At 35.4% G+C, this 12,336-nt stretch overlaps 1 protein-coding gene across 2 annotated transcripts in view; it reads right to left on the reverse strand.

The window, feature by feature from the left end:
• Window positions 1-12,336, reverse strand: part of PLXDC2 (plexin domain containing 2) — a 266,388-nt gene that overhangs the window by 72,517 nt on the left and 181,535 nt on the right. The window lies entirely within an intron of this gene.

The raw sequence follows: 12,336 nt of genomic DNA on the forward strand, positions 1-12,336 counted from the left end.
TCTTATCAGCTCTTAAACTGTTTACCAGATGGTGTTGAGCTGCTTGCTTTACCTCCTTCTACTGATTGAATGAATTGTATTCAAACTGCAGATATCATAACAACAACAAAAATATTCAAGTTGGCTGAACACTTTTGAACAAAAAAAAAATGTATTTGGAAAATGTTTCATAGAAATTCAGTACTTTACTAGCAAAGTGATAGCACTCACTGCAACACTATTTATGTTTGTGTTTTCTTTTCCTTCTTCAAATATAAGTCTCCTCTCTTCCATAATCCTTTTTACTGTGAAGCCCAAGAAGGTCTTTCTTCTAAAATGTAGTGTCAATGCAATACAGCACATGTTGAAAAAGCATAAAAATCTATTCCTTAAACATGATATTCCTTCTCTTATGAAATTCCAGAACTACGTGGTATACCTGGAATTACTCTTAAGATAGAAATACCATGTTTAGTCACCTGCAGTTGTATGATATTTAAAAACCTCAATGTGCAACCCCACTATCTTAATGAAAAGTTTCTTTTCCAAACTTTCTTTTCTCCATCCTAACCACTGGGAGGTGAAACAGACTTAAATGGTTTGCTTAGTATGATACAGAAAATCTCTGAGAGCAATTAAAAGCTTCTGGAGTGCTTTAGGCAGCCTTCTGCACCCATCCTCTTCTGAAACATTTTTCTAAATGCTTGCAACCTGTTTATGGAACTAGTCCTGGAAGTGATAAGATGCTATAAACAAACAAACAAATACGAAGATAGCTCTTTGGAATAATTTTCCTGCATGGCTACAGCTTAAGCTCAAGTACCATGCAATCAACTCAAGTGGAAATGATAGGAACCCCAAGAAAAGGAAAGCATGCATGGGGAAAATACAATCAAGTATTCTTTTGAAAAAAATCTGTATTAGCAAGATGATCAGTTAGGCATCTAGCTACCTTTACTTCATTTAAAGCACACCTATGTATTCAAAGAACATGGTATTTTAATATCTGGCCACATCCTGGACAGCTGAATTAATTCCTAGAACTAAACTGCATTTTTTTTTTCTTAAGATTCTTTTAACTAAATACATAAATACCAATTTTTCTCTTTTGCCAATTGATGGTGACAGAGAAACATCAATTAAAATATAAAACTGTCCAAACATAATTACAATTAATACATAAACTTTATTGCTCGTTATTATAGGATAGCCAACAGTCCCGTTATATATTTTAACACACTCCACAGTAGCTCTATAACCTTGAAACCATTCCTTAGTAATGTTTGAAGGCAATATAAACAAAAACTTTACAGCCATATCCATGTGTTACTACTAACCTTAATACTTCACTACTTATTTATTACTTGCACAGTGCTCCCATCTTTACTTACAGTCTCCCTTTCATGCTTTCATTCCATTTACAGCATAAATGCTACCATTATAACTAATAGTGAGGCAGATACAATAGGAAAACAAAAGACTTGCTTGTGTTGGAACACATAACTAAGTAAATCAGTGCACGTAATTAGTAACCAAACAGCGTATTTCCAAGTGTTTGCCGGATGCCGCTTTACTTTGGACAAAAATGGAAAGCAGGAGGTGGATGATAGCTGGGAAGCAGGCAGGTCTTGCATGAAGATCATTCTAATAAGAACTCCAGTCATGCATTGGAACAACTTGAAAAGAAACACAAAGTCACTTCAAATCATCCCAGAGATTCAAAGGCTGTAGCCACTGTTGAGTGTGGACATTTTATCATTGCCACTACAATTTAAAGAAAGTAGCAAATGTAAAATTAACTTATTCCTGGACTTCTGCAGAAAATTGGTTCATGTTATCTGTGACCTAATTTTCTGACAGTGGTAAATGTTCACGGTTGATTCATTTAGTCAAGGAAGAATATTTCAGACCTACAATTTCCTGAACCACTTAACCTCTCCTTTGTGGGAGGAGTTGATAGAGTTCTTTTCCAAGCCTCTCTACAAATACTTTATCTAGAAGCATAACATGCTTTCTAAATACTGGAATGAAAACAGACAGAAATGAGTGCTCAGAATATTTAAAATTTTATATGTACATATAAATCTATCAAAAACTAAGGATGAACTAATAATATAGCCACCTTTAAATCAAAGGGGATATATTCCTTGTCCTCATATTGTACAAATGCACACACAATGTCATAGAGAAAAAAAAAAAATATATATATACAACTAATTAGCTATGTATGAAAGTAGATTTTCTCTTGATGCAGGACCCTCAGTTGATTTAAAAATGCACTTCACATCTGCATCTCCTCTCTGAAATATGCTCTTTATCTGTTGCATTTTAATATAATCAGCAGTAGACTTTTTTGTTTAAGGGAATTTTCTGAGAAATCTTTTGAGATCAAAAATGGAATGCACTGTTCTAAAAGAGCACAGTTATTTCAGCATCAATTTTTTGGTTGGCAAATTCATTTCTAATATTTCATTTAAATTTAGGGATGACAAAACTGAGCTTTCCCATCACTTCTGTTGAATATACTAACCTGTCATTTCAGTGGCTTAAGTGGAATAACCCTGGATGCACATAATGATCTCAGGGCATAACTGATTATTGAAGTAATATCAAAATAATACTAAAACAATTTGCACATAAACTTTCTGTGGTTTCTTTTTCCTACTCCTGGCTGTACACAAAATCGGTATCACTTAGAACATTTTTGATAGCATTTGCTAAATGGGAAGAATAACAGAATTCAAAGCAGCACAGACAATGAGGCCTTTGAAGTTGCTACTGTGTGTCTATAAAGATAAGATAAAACATAGGATATGCAGACAACATACAAATGAAACATCTATATTGATAATTATCTTCTCCCTTCTAACGCCCTTATGAACAAGTTACATAAACCAGAGCCTGCTTTAACATATCTGACATCATGTTAATCTGTTTCTTCACTTAAGCATCTAGCTGAATTAGAACAAAAGTCCCAATATATTATAATTTTGTTTATGATTAAAAAAAAAATAAAATCTAAAACAATTAGTCATATCTTTAAAGTCATACCTTATATTGAATACAGAGCATAAATGAATTATACATCTCTGTGCATGTGATTAGTAGACTGAAGTATTGCAACACTTCAGTCTTTACCTATTTGGTGATCTAACCTTGCCTGCTGCCAGCTGCCCCTTCCTTCCCCTTCCTTAACACAATAAGGGGAAAAATAAGATGAAAAACTCATTGTTTGAGATACAGACAGGGAGATCACATACCCATTGCTGCCATGGGCAAAGCAGATTAGACTTGGGAAAACCTAATTTAATTTCTTGTCATTTGTAATAGGTTTGGATAATGTAAAACAAAGACAAGTTAAAACAACACCTTCCCCCCCCCCCCCCCCCACACACACACACTTTCCCTTTTATTCCTAATTTTATTACCTTTCCCCTCCTTTCCTAAGTGTCACAGGGAGATGGCAGTTCATAAAACTTCAACTTTGTCATTCCTTCCTCTTCACACTTCTCTCCTGCTTTGGTGTTAGTCTTAACCATGGGCTGCAGCCCTTCAGGATAACCCTGATCCAGCATGGGTCCTATCCACAGGTGGCAGTTCTGTCAAGGCATATCCACCTGTTCCAGCATAGGGTTCTTTACAGACTACGGTGCCAGTACCTGCTCTGGCATGATCTCATCCATAGGCTGCAGGAGAATCTCTGCTCTGGTGCCTGGAGCACCTTCTCCCACTCCTTCTCTGACCCTGGAGTTCACAGGGCCATTTCTGACTCTTCTTCCTTTACTCCTTTCTCCCTTTGCAGCATTTCTCACTCTTTCTTAAAACTGTTTTCCCAGAGGTCTCACCAGCTTTGCCGATGGGCTCAGCTGTGTGCTGAAGTAGGGCTGCTGGAGCTGGCTAGAACCAGTTGTGTCCACTATCGGGCCCCCCTTCCACAGAAGTTACTCCTGTAGCCCCCTGCTACTGAAACCTTGTCAGGGACACTTGACACAGCCTAATACCTAAACTAATATTAACTTATTTTACATATGACCTAATCTATATTTTGTTTTACATATCACATATTTTATTAAATATGCAATGTTTTATCTGAATGAATGAAACTTCTATTTTGTTTGTTTGTTTGTTTGTTTGTTTGTTTTAAGATTGTTGATTTTCTAGTGGAGGATAGATGGAAGGTTGCAGCTGAAGCAGAACACTTAATGTACCACAGTCTTATACTCATCAATTGTTAGCTCCATCCTAGGTCAGGGGTTTCCCACTCTATACCTTTTGTGTTTCAAAAAGGGGAAAAATGTTCTGGCAAAAAGAAAATGTTCTGGGGAAAAAGAGTGATTGCATCTGCAGAAAAATAAAATAGAAGATGGTAACAGCAATGAAATAAGCTGATGTGGAATTACTCCTTGAAATAGCCATGACATTGCTCTCATAAAAAGACTATAAAACCGCTTCTTTTACAAAATGATCTCTACTGAAAATAAGAATGTGAAACAATACTTTTTATTTATTTATTTATTTATTTTAAACCTGAAATACCAAACAATGAACTTATCAAGAAGAACAGGAATGCTCCAAAGCATTTTGTATAACTATCAATAAACAGTTTGACACAGGCATCAGAACAACAACAACAAAACCCCGTATCTTTCTTTCCCTTCTTTCCATAGAGCTTGACCAAATGTCAGCTAAGTTCAACCAAACCTTCATAAACAAAATCTACTTAAAAGGTGCTTTTGCCATGATGGTATGTGTTAGCTAATATACCTTTTGTACATCAGCATTCATAATTCCATTACAGATATGAATATCAGTCTTAAAATCTACCAAACCTGATGTGTTTTAAAGGAAAATGATTGTTCCCCTTCCACAATAGCTGACATTATCTGAACCATGTCAGAAAATCCCTAGAAAATGTGCTTTTATTTTTTGCCATACAATGTGGCTGAAGATGTTGACTCAAAGGGAAGTGAAAGACATATGGTATATATTTTTCTTGAGAGGTAGCTTGATAACAGATCAGAAAAGTAAAAAGATGCTACTGGGAGCTTAAAAATAAATGAACATGTATATATTAAAAAAAAAAAAAAAAAAAATGATGCAAGAACCTGGAGCTCCAAACAAATTATAAGTTTTTTCCTTTCCTACAAAAGGAAGATCTAACCATCTTATATAAAATATTAAATGAAAGAAAATTAAAAATAAGAAATAACTGTTTATTAAAAATAAAAAAACAACCAGTTCATTTTCTTATCAGGCAGTTAATGCTAAATAAAAGCATATATTAAAAGCCTTAGCAGTACAACAAACTGTGGTTACTTAGCTGGAAAACAAAGAGTCTGTCAGCAGTTGATGAACAATGAAAGGTTTTGCATGAGAGAGACTGTCACTGGGTGAAGGCAGAGCTGCCATTCGAGCATACAGCTCAGTGTGGGTTTATGTGAGTGCCCTCACAGCATATAAACTAGAACGGAAATAGCAGAGCAGCTTCCAAAACAGCCGAACCAGAATAAAATGGTTTCCCTAAGAGAATAGGCTTCAACCCAGATCGCCCAAGGCAAAGCCTTGATTTGAGCTTGTATATTCAAATATGCAATAAGCTTTACAGAGATGTAATAACACACAGCACAGTGAAATGTTTTGCTACATAATGGAACTATTCCTTTCATTTCTCCCTGTTCATTTTCTTATTTAAATAGGGTGAGAGTACACAACTTCTACTGCTCATTTGCCTCCAAATTCCTCTGAAAACTATTTGTGCAGCCAAGAGAGAAAACTGCAGAGGAACTGGCAACTTCCTGATTCTCTGGCCACATCTGCTCTTGTCCAAGCATAATTAAAGCCTTCTGAGGAGATCTGTCTTGGGTGGTCATCTCCTATGACTGTGAAGCTACCCCATGGGTAGTGGTACTTCCACTTCCTCTTTACCATCTTAGATGAAGAGCACCAAATATTTTTCATGGAAATCATCCAGCACAAGTACAGTACTTATAAAAAAAGTACTTTATAAATATTATAGACTAATATTTACCACAATTGTCATAACTTTACTCCCCAGCCTCGCAATTACATATCGTTTAAAGACTGACATCAAACTGGATGTGTGATCTACCTTATATGAGGATCTACTTCCTCATCTATGATGGAGGAAATACTAGGAAAGAAAAGATAAAAGACTTACCTTGGGCCTTTTAAAAACAAAACAAAACAAAGACAAACAAAACAAAAAACAAACAAACAAAACAAAAAACAAACAAACACGAAAAAAAAAAAAAAAGAAAAAAAAAACTAAAACTAAAACAGGTTCACATACCATCTTGAAGTCTTCACCTGATAGAGTTATCTTGCCAAAGAAAACATAGATCAAATGGGAAAGTGGATCAAAAATTCTTCCAGTGAGTTCTCCATTTCACTGTCTATGATCATTCATTTTTCTTGCTAATTTTTTCTTATTAAATTATTATTTGCCAGGGCAGTGGGAAAAATAGACAAGAGATAGGCACTGGGAAGTAGGACATGAGAGTTTATAATAAATATCCTGTAAGACTGAGTTTCTAGTAGTAGTTTAAAAAGGTAAAATAAAGGTTTAAAAAGGTAAAATGTGCTCGGTGTGGTAAAATGATTCTCACACCGAGCACATTCCGAGTCAAATATTATTGCATTTAATGATATCCAGCAAAATCTCAGCCCATATGCATGAGACTGTCTGCAATACCATGTTGGTATTTTTTGGATATTCACACTTACAAACAGAAAGCAGCAGATAAATTAAATATGTAAATCAGAACATTGTTACTGCTTTTTAGATAGGAATACCATTTTTAGGTAGAGAAATGAGTTAGTAAAACATACCTACACCCTCTGTAAAGGTTACTGGAGTACTGTAATAGACAAGAGGAGGAAGGAAACTGCAGCCTCTGCCCTCAGGGCCATCTGATGATGTGTGTGCATAAGCAGCCTTGCTCAAATCACTGTAGTACCTTAATCCAAACCTATTAGCAATACCGGCTCACAGATGTCCCATCTAAGGTTTCTTTTATTTGAAAGTCACATTTCTATACGTGGAAAGAGAAAACCACAAACTAAACCCAAACACATAACATCTTTCACTACATGAACAGGTATTAATGAACTTTCTCTGTAGTAAGATGCTAGAGAACAGAGATCCTCTGGTAAAGCTATGGCCTCACCTGCCATCAGCACAACCAAGTTTTCCACAGTAGGAATGTCAGAAAATTTTAGAAGTGTTGTTTAAGCAAAATAATAATAAAAAAAAATAAAAAAATAAAAAAATAAAAAAATAAAAATAATCAGCTGAGATTGATGTAAGGTACAGACACCAGCATAACTCAAGAAATTATGCATTTGTGTTTTCGAAGTATCAGTGAAGTCCAAATTCTTCTACCACCAGAAAATACTACTTTTTAAGCAAATGATTCTCTTCAGTCATTCACCAGCATTAATATTCCCCTTTCAAAAGATTTTTATAATAAAAAGCTTTATTAAAAATTATCACCTAATAAAATTCTGATATCTTTTTATTCATTAGCCATTCAGGAAAACTCATTTCAAACTTGCAACACACGAAACAACTAATTTGCAAAAACCTTTCCTCTGTTCATATAAGAGAATAAATTACGTTTTGTGCCACATGTAAATGAGACTATAAAAAACAGACTCTTCCTACAAAGGACTCTTCCATACACATTAACACTTCTACATGCTCATATCTTTAAGAAAATATAATGTTTCAAATAACAGGGAAAATTTCAGCCCTTTTGTTGCAGCTACTCTTTCTTCTCTAGAGCAATAAAAGACTACTACATAAGATACATATTCTTATGAGGTTAGAAAAAATATGTTTAGATGTGAAATACTTATTACAACAGCTTAATTCCATTCTTTTACCTAATTTGCCTTAGTGCAATTATAACTAACATCATAGAATTGAACTAAGAATAAACCAGACCAGGTTCCTTACCAGAAAAAAAAAAGGTATTTGAGGTTTATAAACTACTACAATTCTCTTAATTTACCTTGTCAGTAGAATTATTATTATTTTTTAATGCATTTCAAAATATATTTTCAAAATATTTTTCATTTACTTATGATCATATCTGGAAAAGATCAGAGCTACAAGTTTCCTCTTTAGTTGAAAGCCCAGTACGACAGTTTTTGGTGATTATTTTAATTGGAGCTGCTGAGAATAACTTCAATATTTTGAGATGTATTTTATTTTTAGGATGATTTTGTTGTCCAACTGGCTTTTTCTGACATATCACTTATTTTTTGTCTTACCTCTTTTTGTCTTCAGCAGTAACAGTAAAAACTTGATGAATCTGTTCTTGTTGCTGGTATTACACCACAAAAGGACTTAGAATACAGTTTTATATTCAATGGAAAAATGGCAAGATTGGGAGAATAAAATGTGTCAGGAATGGTGTTGCTCACATATTTATTTGGTGAACTTGACAAATACTGCATGGACATTTAAAGCATAGACCACAAAACTGCACTGCATATTTTTTCAGTTACAGTAAAATGTGTTTTCTCTGTGCTTTTCCTGATATTTTTCAATCACTATTTCATGATGAATCAAATTCAAGAATATGTTATGCTTTTAAGTCTCTAAAATATATTGGAATGATGATTTCTAGAAACAGTGTAATATACTTTCACACCCTGTGTGAAACACACCACATTAGTATTTCTTTGATATTTCGCTGAAGTTAGCTTTAAGTAATGTCATTTATCCCCAGATGGCTAATTTATTGTTATGTGTGTGGAAGAATGTTATCGTCACTGTAATTGCACTAAGATTACAGTGTAATTAAACAAAAGGGTAACAGAAACTCCACATCCCTCAGACAATCCATGAAAGTTAAATACTTTAATGGGCTTACTAGATCAGTTTAAAAATGAACCAGTCTCATGCTATTTTTATAATTTCTTGCAGCCTTCTGGGGAAAATGAATTAAAAACAGATTTCATGTATTTTTTGGCTTTGCTTTTGCTGGACTAGATTGAATGCACCAATCCATTTCTCCTTTCAGCCTGAAAAGTGGGCTATCTGAAAGCTAAACCCCAGAAGGCATGAGTATAACACTGTTTCTTAATTGCTTAACCTTACAAGGACTTCTTGTGTGTCTTTGCATGAGAGAAAAAAAGAAATGCTAGCCAGAATCTTCATACTCTTGGCTCTATGTCTGTGTTATCTTATGTAGATGTTTAAAGTCCAGATTGGTTTTTCACCATTTTTTTCCTGCTGCTTTGTTAATACTGAAAGCATTATCTGGAAAAACTGAGAATGTGTAATGTATGTCACTGCCAATAATTTTCTCAGCTTGTTGTAGTTTCCCATCTCATGGCTGTTGCAAAAAGTATATGATCTGGTGGAATGTAACCCGTTCTGATGAATATCCCATTCAATTCAGCAAAGGGATTTAGGGGATTATGTATTGTGAAACTCTTCCAGTAAAGGTTTATCTTCTGACATGCCACATGATATTCCTTGTCAGGAGGTTTTTAGATATCACTAGGAGGAGCAGAAGAGCAAGATGAGCACTTGCAAATAAGGACACTATGAGGGACTAAAGCAGCCCTCAATATTAACTGTAACTGACACATCTGTTTGCATATTTTTAATGACTCAAACCATGAATGCTTTCACGTTCAGGAGAAACAAACTCAAAGGTTACTTAGAGTCTAATGCCTTGTATCAGTTCCTGTCCGATCAGGCGCATGCTTCCCCAGAGAAAATTCTTGGGCAGAGGCATGAAATACTGTATCTACTCAATGAGATACTGCCATGCGATAGCTCTCAGGTGCCTCTCAGCTCTAGCCAAACAAAGATCAGTGCCGTTCCTAGACAGGTCGGAACCAGAGAAAAGAGTTTGGCAGGAGGATTATCTTGCTTAGGACGAATATCTTAGCAGCTGTGTCATTGCAGTAACCTTGGTGTTACTAAATGTTAGGATGAAGCTGTTGGGGAGAAGTCTAATTTTGAACTTTATATCTGTTATACATCTCCTTCACTGATTGGGTGAAACATTTTCATACCTGCACAGATGTCATTAATAAAATGTTTGGATGGAACTACTAGGGAAAGTGGTATTTTAACATTGTAAAACATTAAAAAAAAACATAAAAATCATTCTTGAATCAAACTTGTAGTAGCGAACTTGAAAATAGAGAATTTTTCTTTTCCTGCTTTGTCTCTGTCCTCCTGTATTACCACACTGCACTAATCCAATATTCCCACTCCCCACCATAGCTACGTGCTCTCTGCTTCATAGTTTGTCCACCACATTTGTTTGTGCTGGACACAGGGTTTAAAGATGGGAGGCAGTATAAGCTTGCCTCAGACAGGACTACTTGGCAGTTAATAGAGCTCAAAATGAGAAGATAGAGCCTGGTAGAGACATTCTCTTTTCCAGAGGCTGGAACACAGATGTTCATCCATGACTTGGGCTTCAGGAGAGCAAGTCCATGTGTGCCTGTTCAGAAAGTGGTTCTTGGTCATATCTGTTTCACAGTTAAAGTTTGGGAGTACAAAGACGTATCACCATGGTCTCTGCACTTTGAATCCCCTCTCCGAGAGGACTCCTGCAATGCAGCCATTGTGGTGGGATACCATATGGCTCTGAGCCTTTCCATGACTTTGCCTTGGTGATAAAATCTGGATGTACCATTCGTCAGATCTCCCTGGGCATTTTTTCTCCTCTCTTTGTGAACTTTTGCCAACATGACTGTGTGGGGGGAGGTAATGCTTTGGATGCCAATCTCTATCAAACCAAACCAAAAACAAAAAGCATTTTCAACAAAGATCAGCTCACTGGTCTAATTCTGACTACAGTCTAATAAAGGAGGGGCTGGTGAACAAAGGAAAACCAATACTCAGCCAGAACAGTAACAGATATACCATGTGCTGAAGAAGCAGACACCAATCTTGGGCTCATCCTTTCTTTCCCTCCTTCCTGCATTTATTGTTTCACTATCATTTTGAGCTATACTCTTCAGTTGTGGAGTGCATCTGTGAAAACATTTGGCTTAGAGTACACAAGCAGAACAAAAGGGAGAACAAACAAAAATATAAGTGGGTAAAAACTATAATATCTTAGAATATATTATATATGAAGGATGCACATGCTAGGATGGGTAGCCTGTATGTGGATCTTTGGACACTTCATTGTATACTATACAGTCATGAAACTGTGTCTGTGCCTGTATGCCATAGTACAAATGACATGGAAGTACATGTGGTTCATGTCTTTTAGAACCTTGCTAACAGGTCACCTTTCAAGTTCAGTATGATCTGAAAGAAACTCTGCATGAATTACTGATATTAAATGGTTTGTATAAGTCTTCCAATGATCAACTGATTAGCTAAAACATAACTACTGGAGGAAGAGTTGTAGGAAATAAACAGAAAATGCCTTTAGATAGAACTAAACCAAAAATTAATTTAAATGGGCTGAGATCTTAAGTTGCACCCATATTGTCCTAGTTTATGAAGGATGTATATCATACAGCATACACTTCACTGATGATAAATGTTGGTCATTTAATCATATCATAAATTACAAGCAGCAGTAGGATATCTGTGGTAAATACCATGTAATTACAGGGTACATACACAGTGATCTCTGCCTCCTAAATCAAAGTGCAGGTTACAACAAAATTATGTTTAGATTTACCAAAAGCAATCATCACTTGCGGTTAGATGGTATTTGCCAAGAAAAAGCCATTTACATTCTGCCCAAAGAACACATATTTATTCCTTTCAACATTATGGAGAGTAACTGTAACCCCACAACTCATCATGCATCCAAAAGATAAAAGCTGTGGCAGGGCAGCTAGAAGACTACTCTTACTGTAAAAAGCTTTAGACAGACATTAGCAGTAACAAGTATAAAACAGTTTCAAAATGCTGTGGTGGAAAATGTCTGTATGCTGCTATGTAAGACACAATAGGTAGCTTTTCCTATCAGATAGCAGCCATGGAAAAGTGGTGACCATTTTCTTCCATGAGCATTTTAACCACTTCATTTTGAATGAATAATGAATTGGAGAGTAATGGATTAAATCATCATGATACAAGAAGAAAATCTTGCCTCCCATGAAATTTCAGCAGGCACAATAAGGTCTTCTGCACATTCTGTTATTTTTTTAAGAAATGAAGTTAATGAAAAATTAAATTCAAAATGCATGCACAGGCAGATGCAGGAACAAAACTGCTTTCAGCTACCACCTGCTCTCACAGTTATCTTCATTTTGGAGGTCATGAATGGGATCAGAAGAAGAATGGAGAATCAATGACATTTTTTACTACATTCAGCTTGAAATAAAAAATAAAAAATT

Source organism: Aythya marila (genome assembly GCF_965140915.1).
Source record: "Aythya marila genome assembly, chromosome: 2".
Taxonomy (NCBI): domain Eukaryota; kingdom Metazoa; phylum Chordata; class Aves; order Anseriformes; family Anatidae; genus Aythya; species Aythya marila.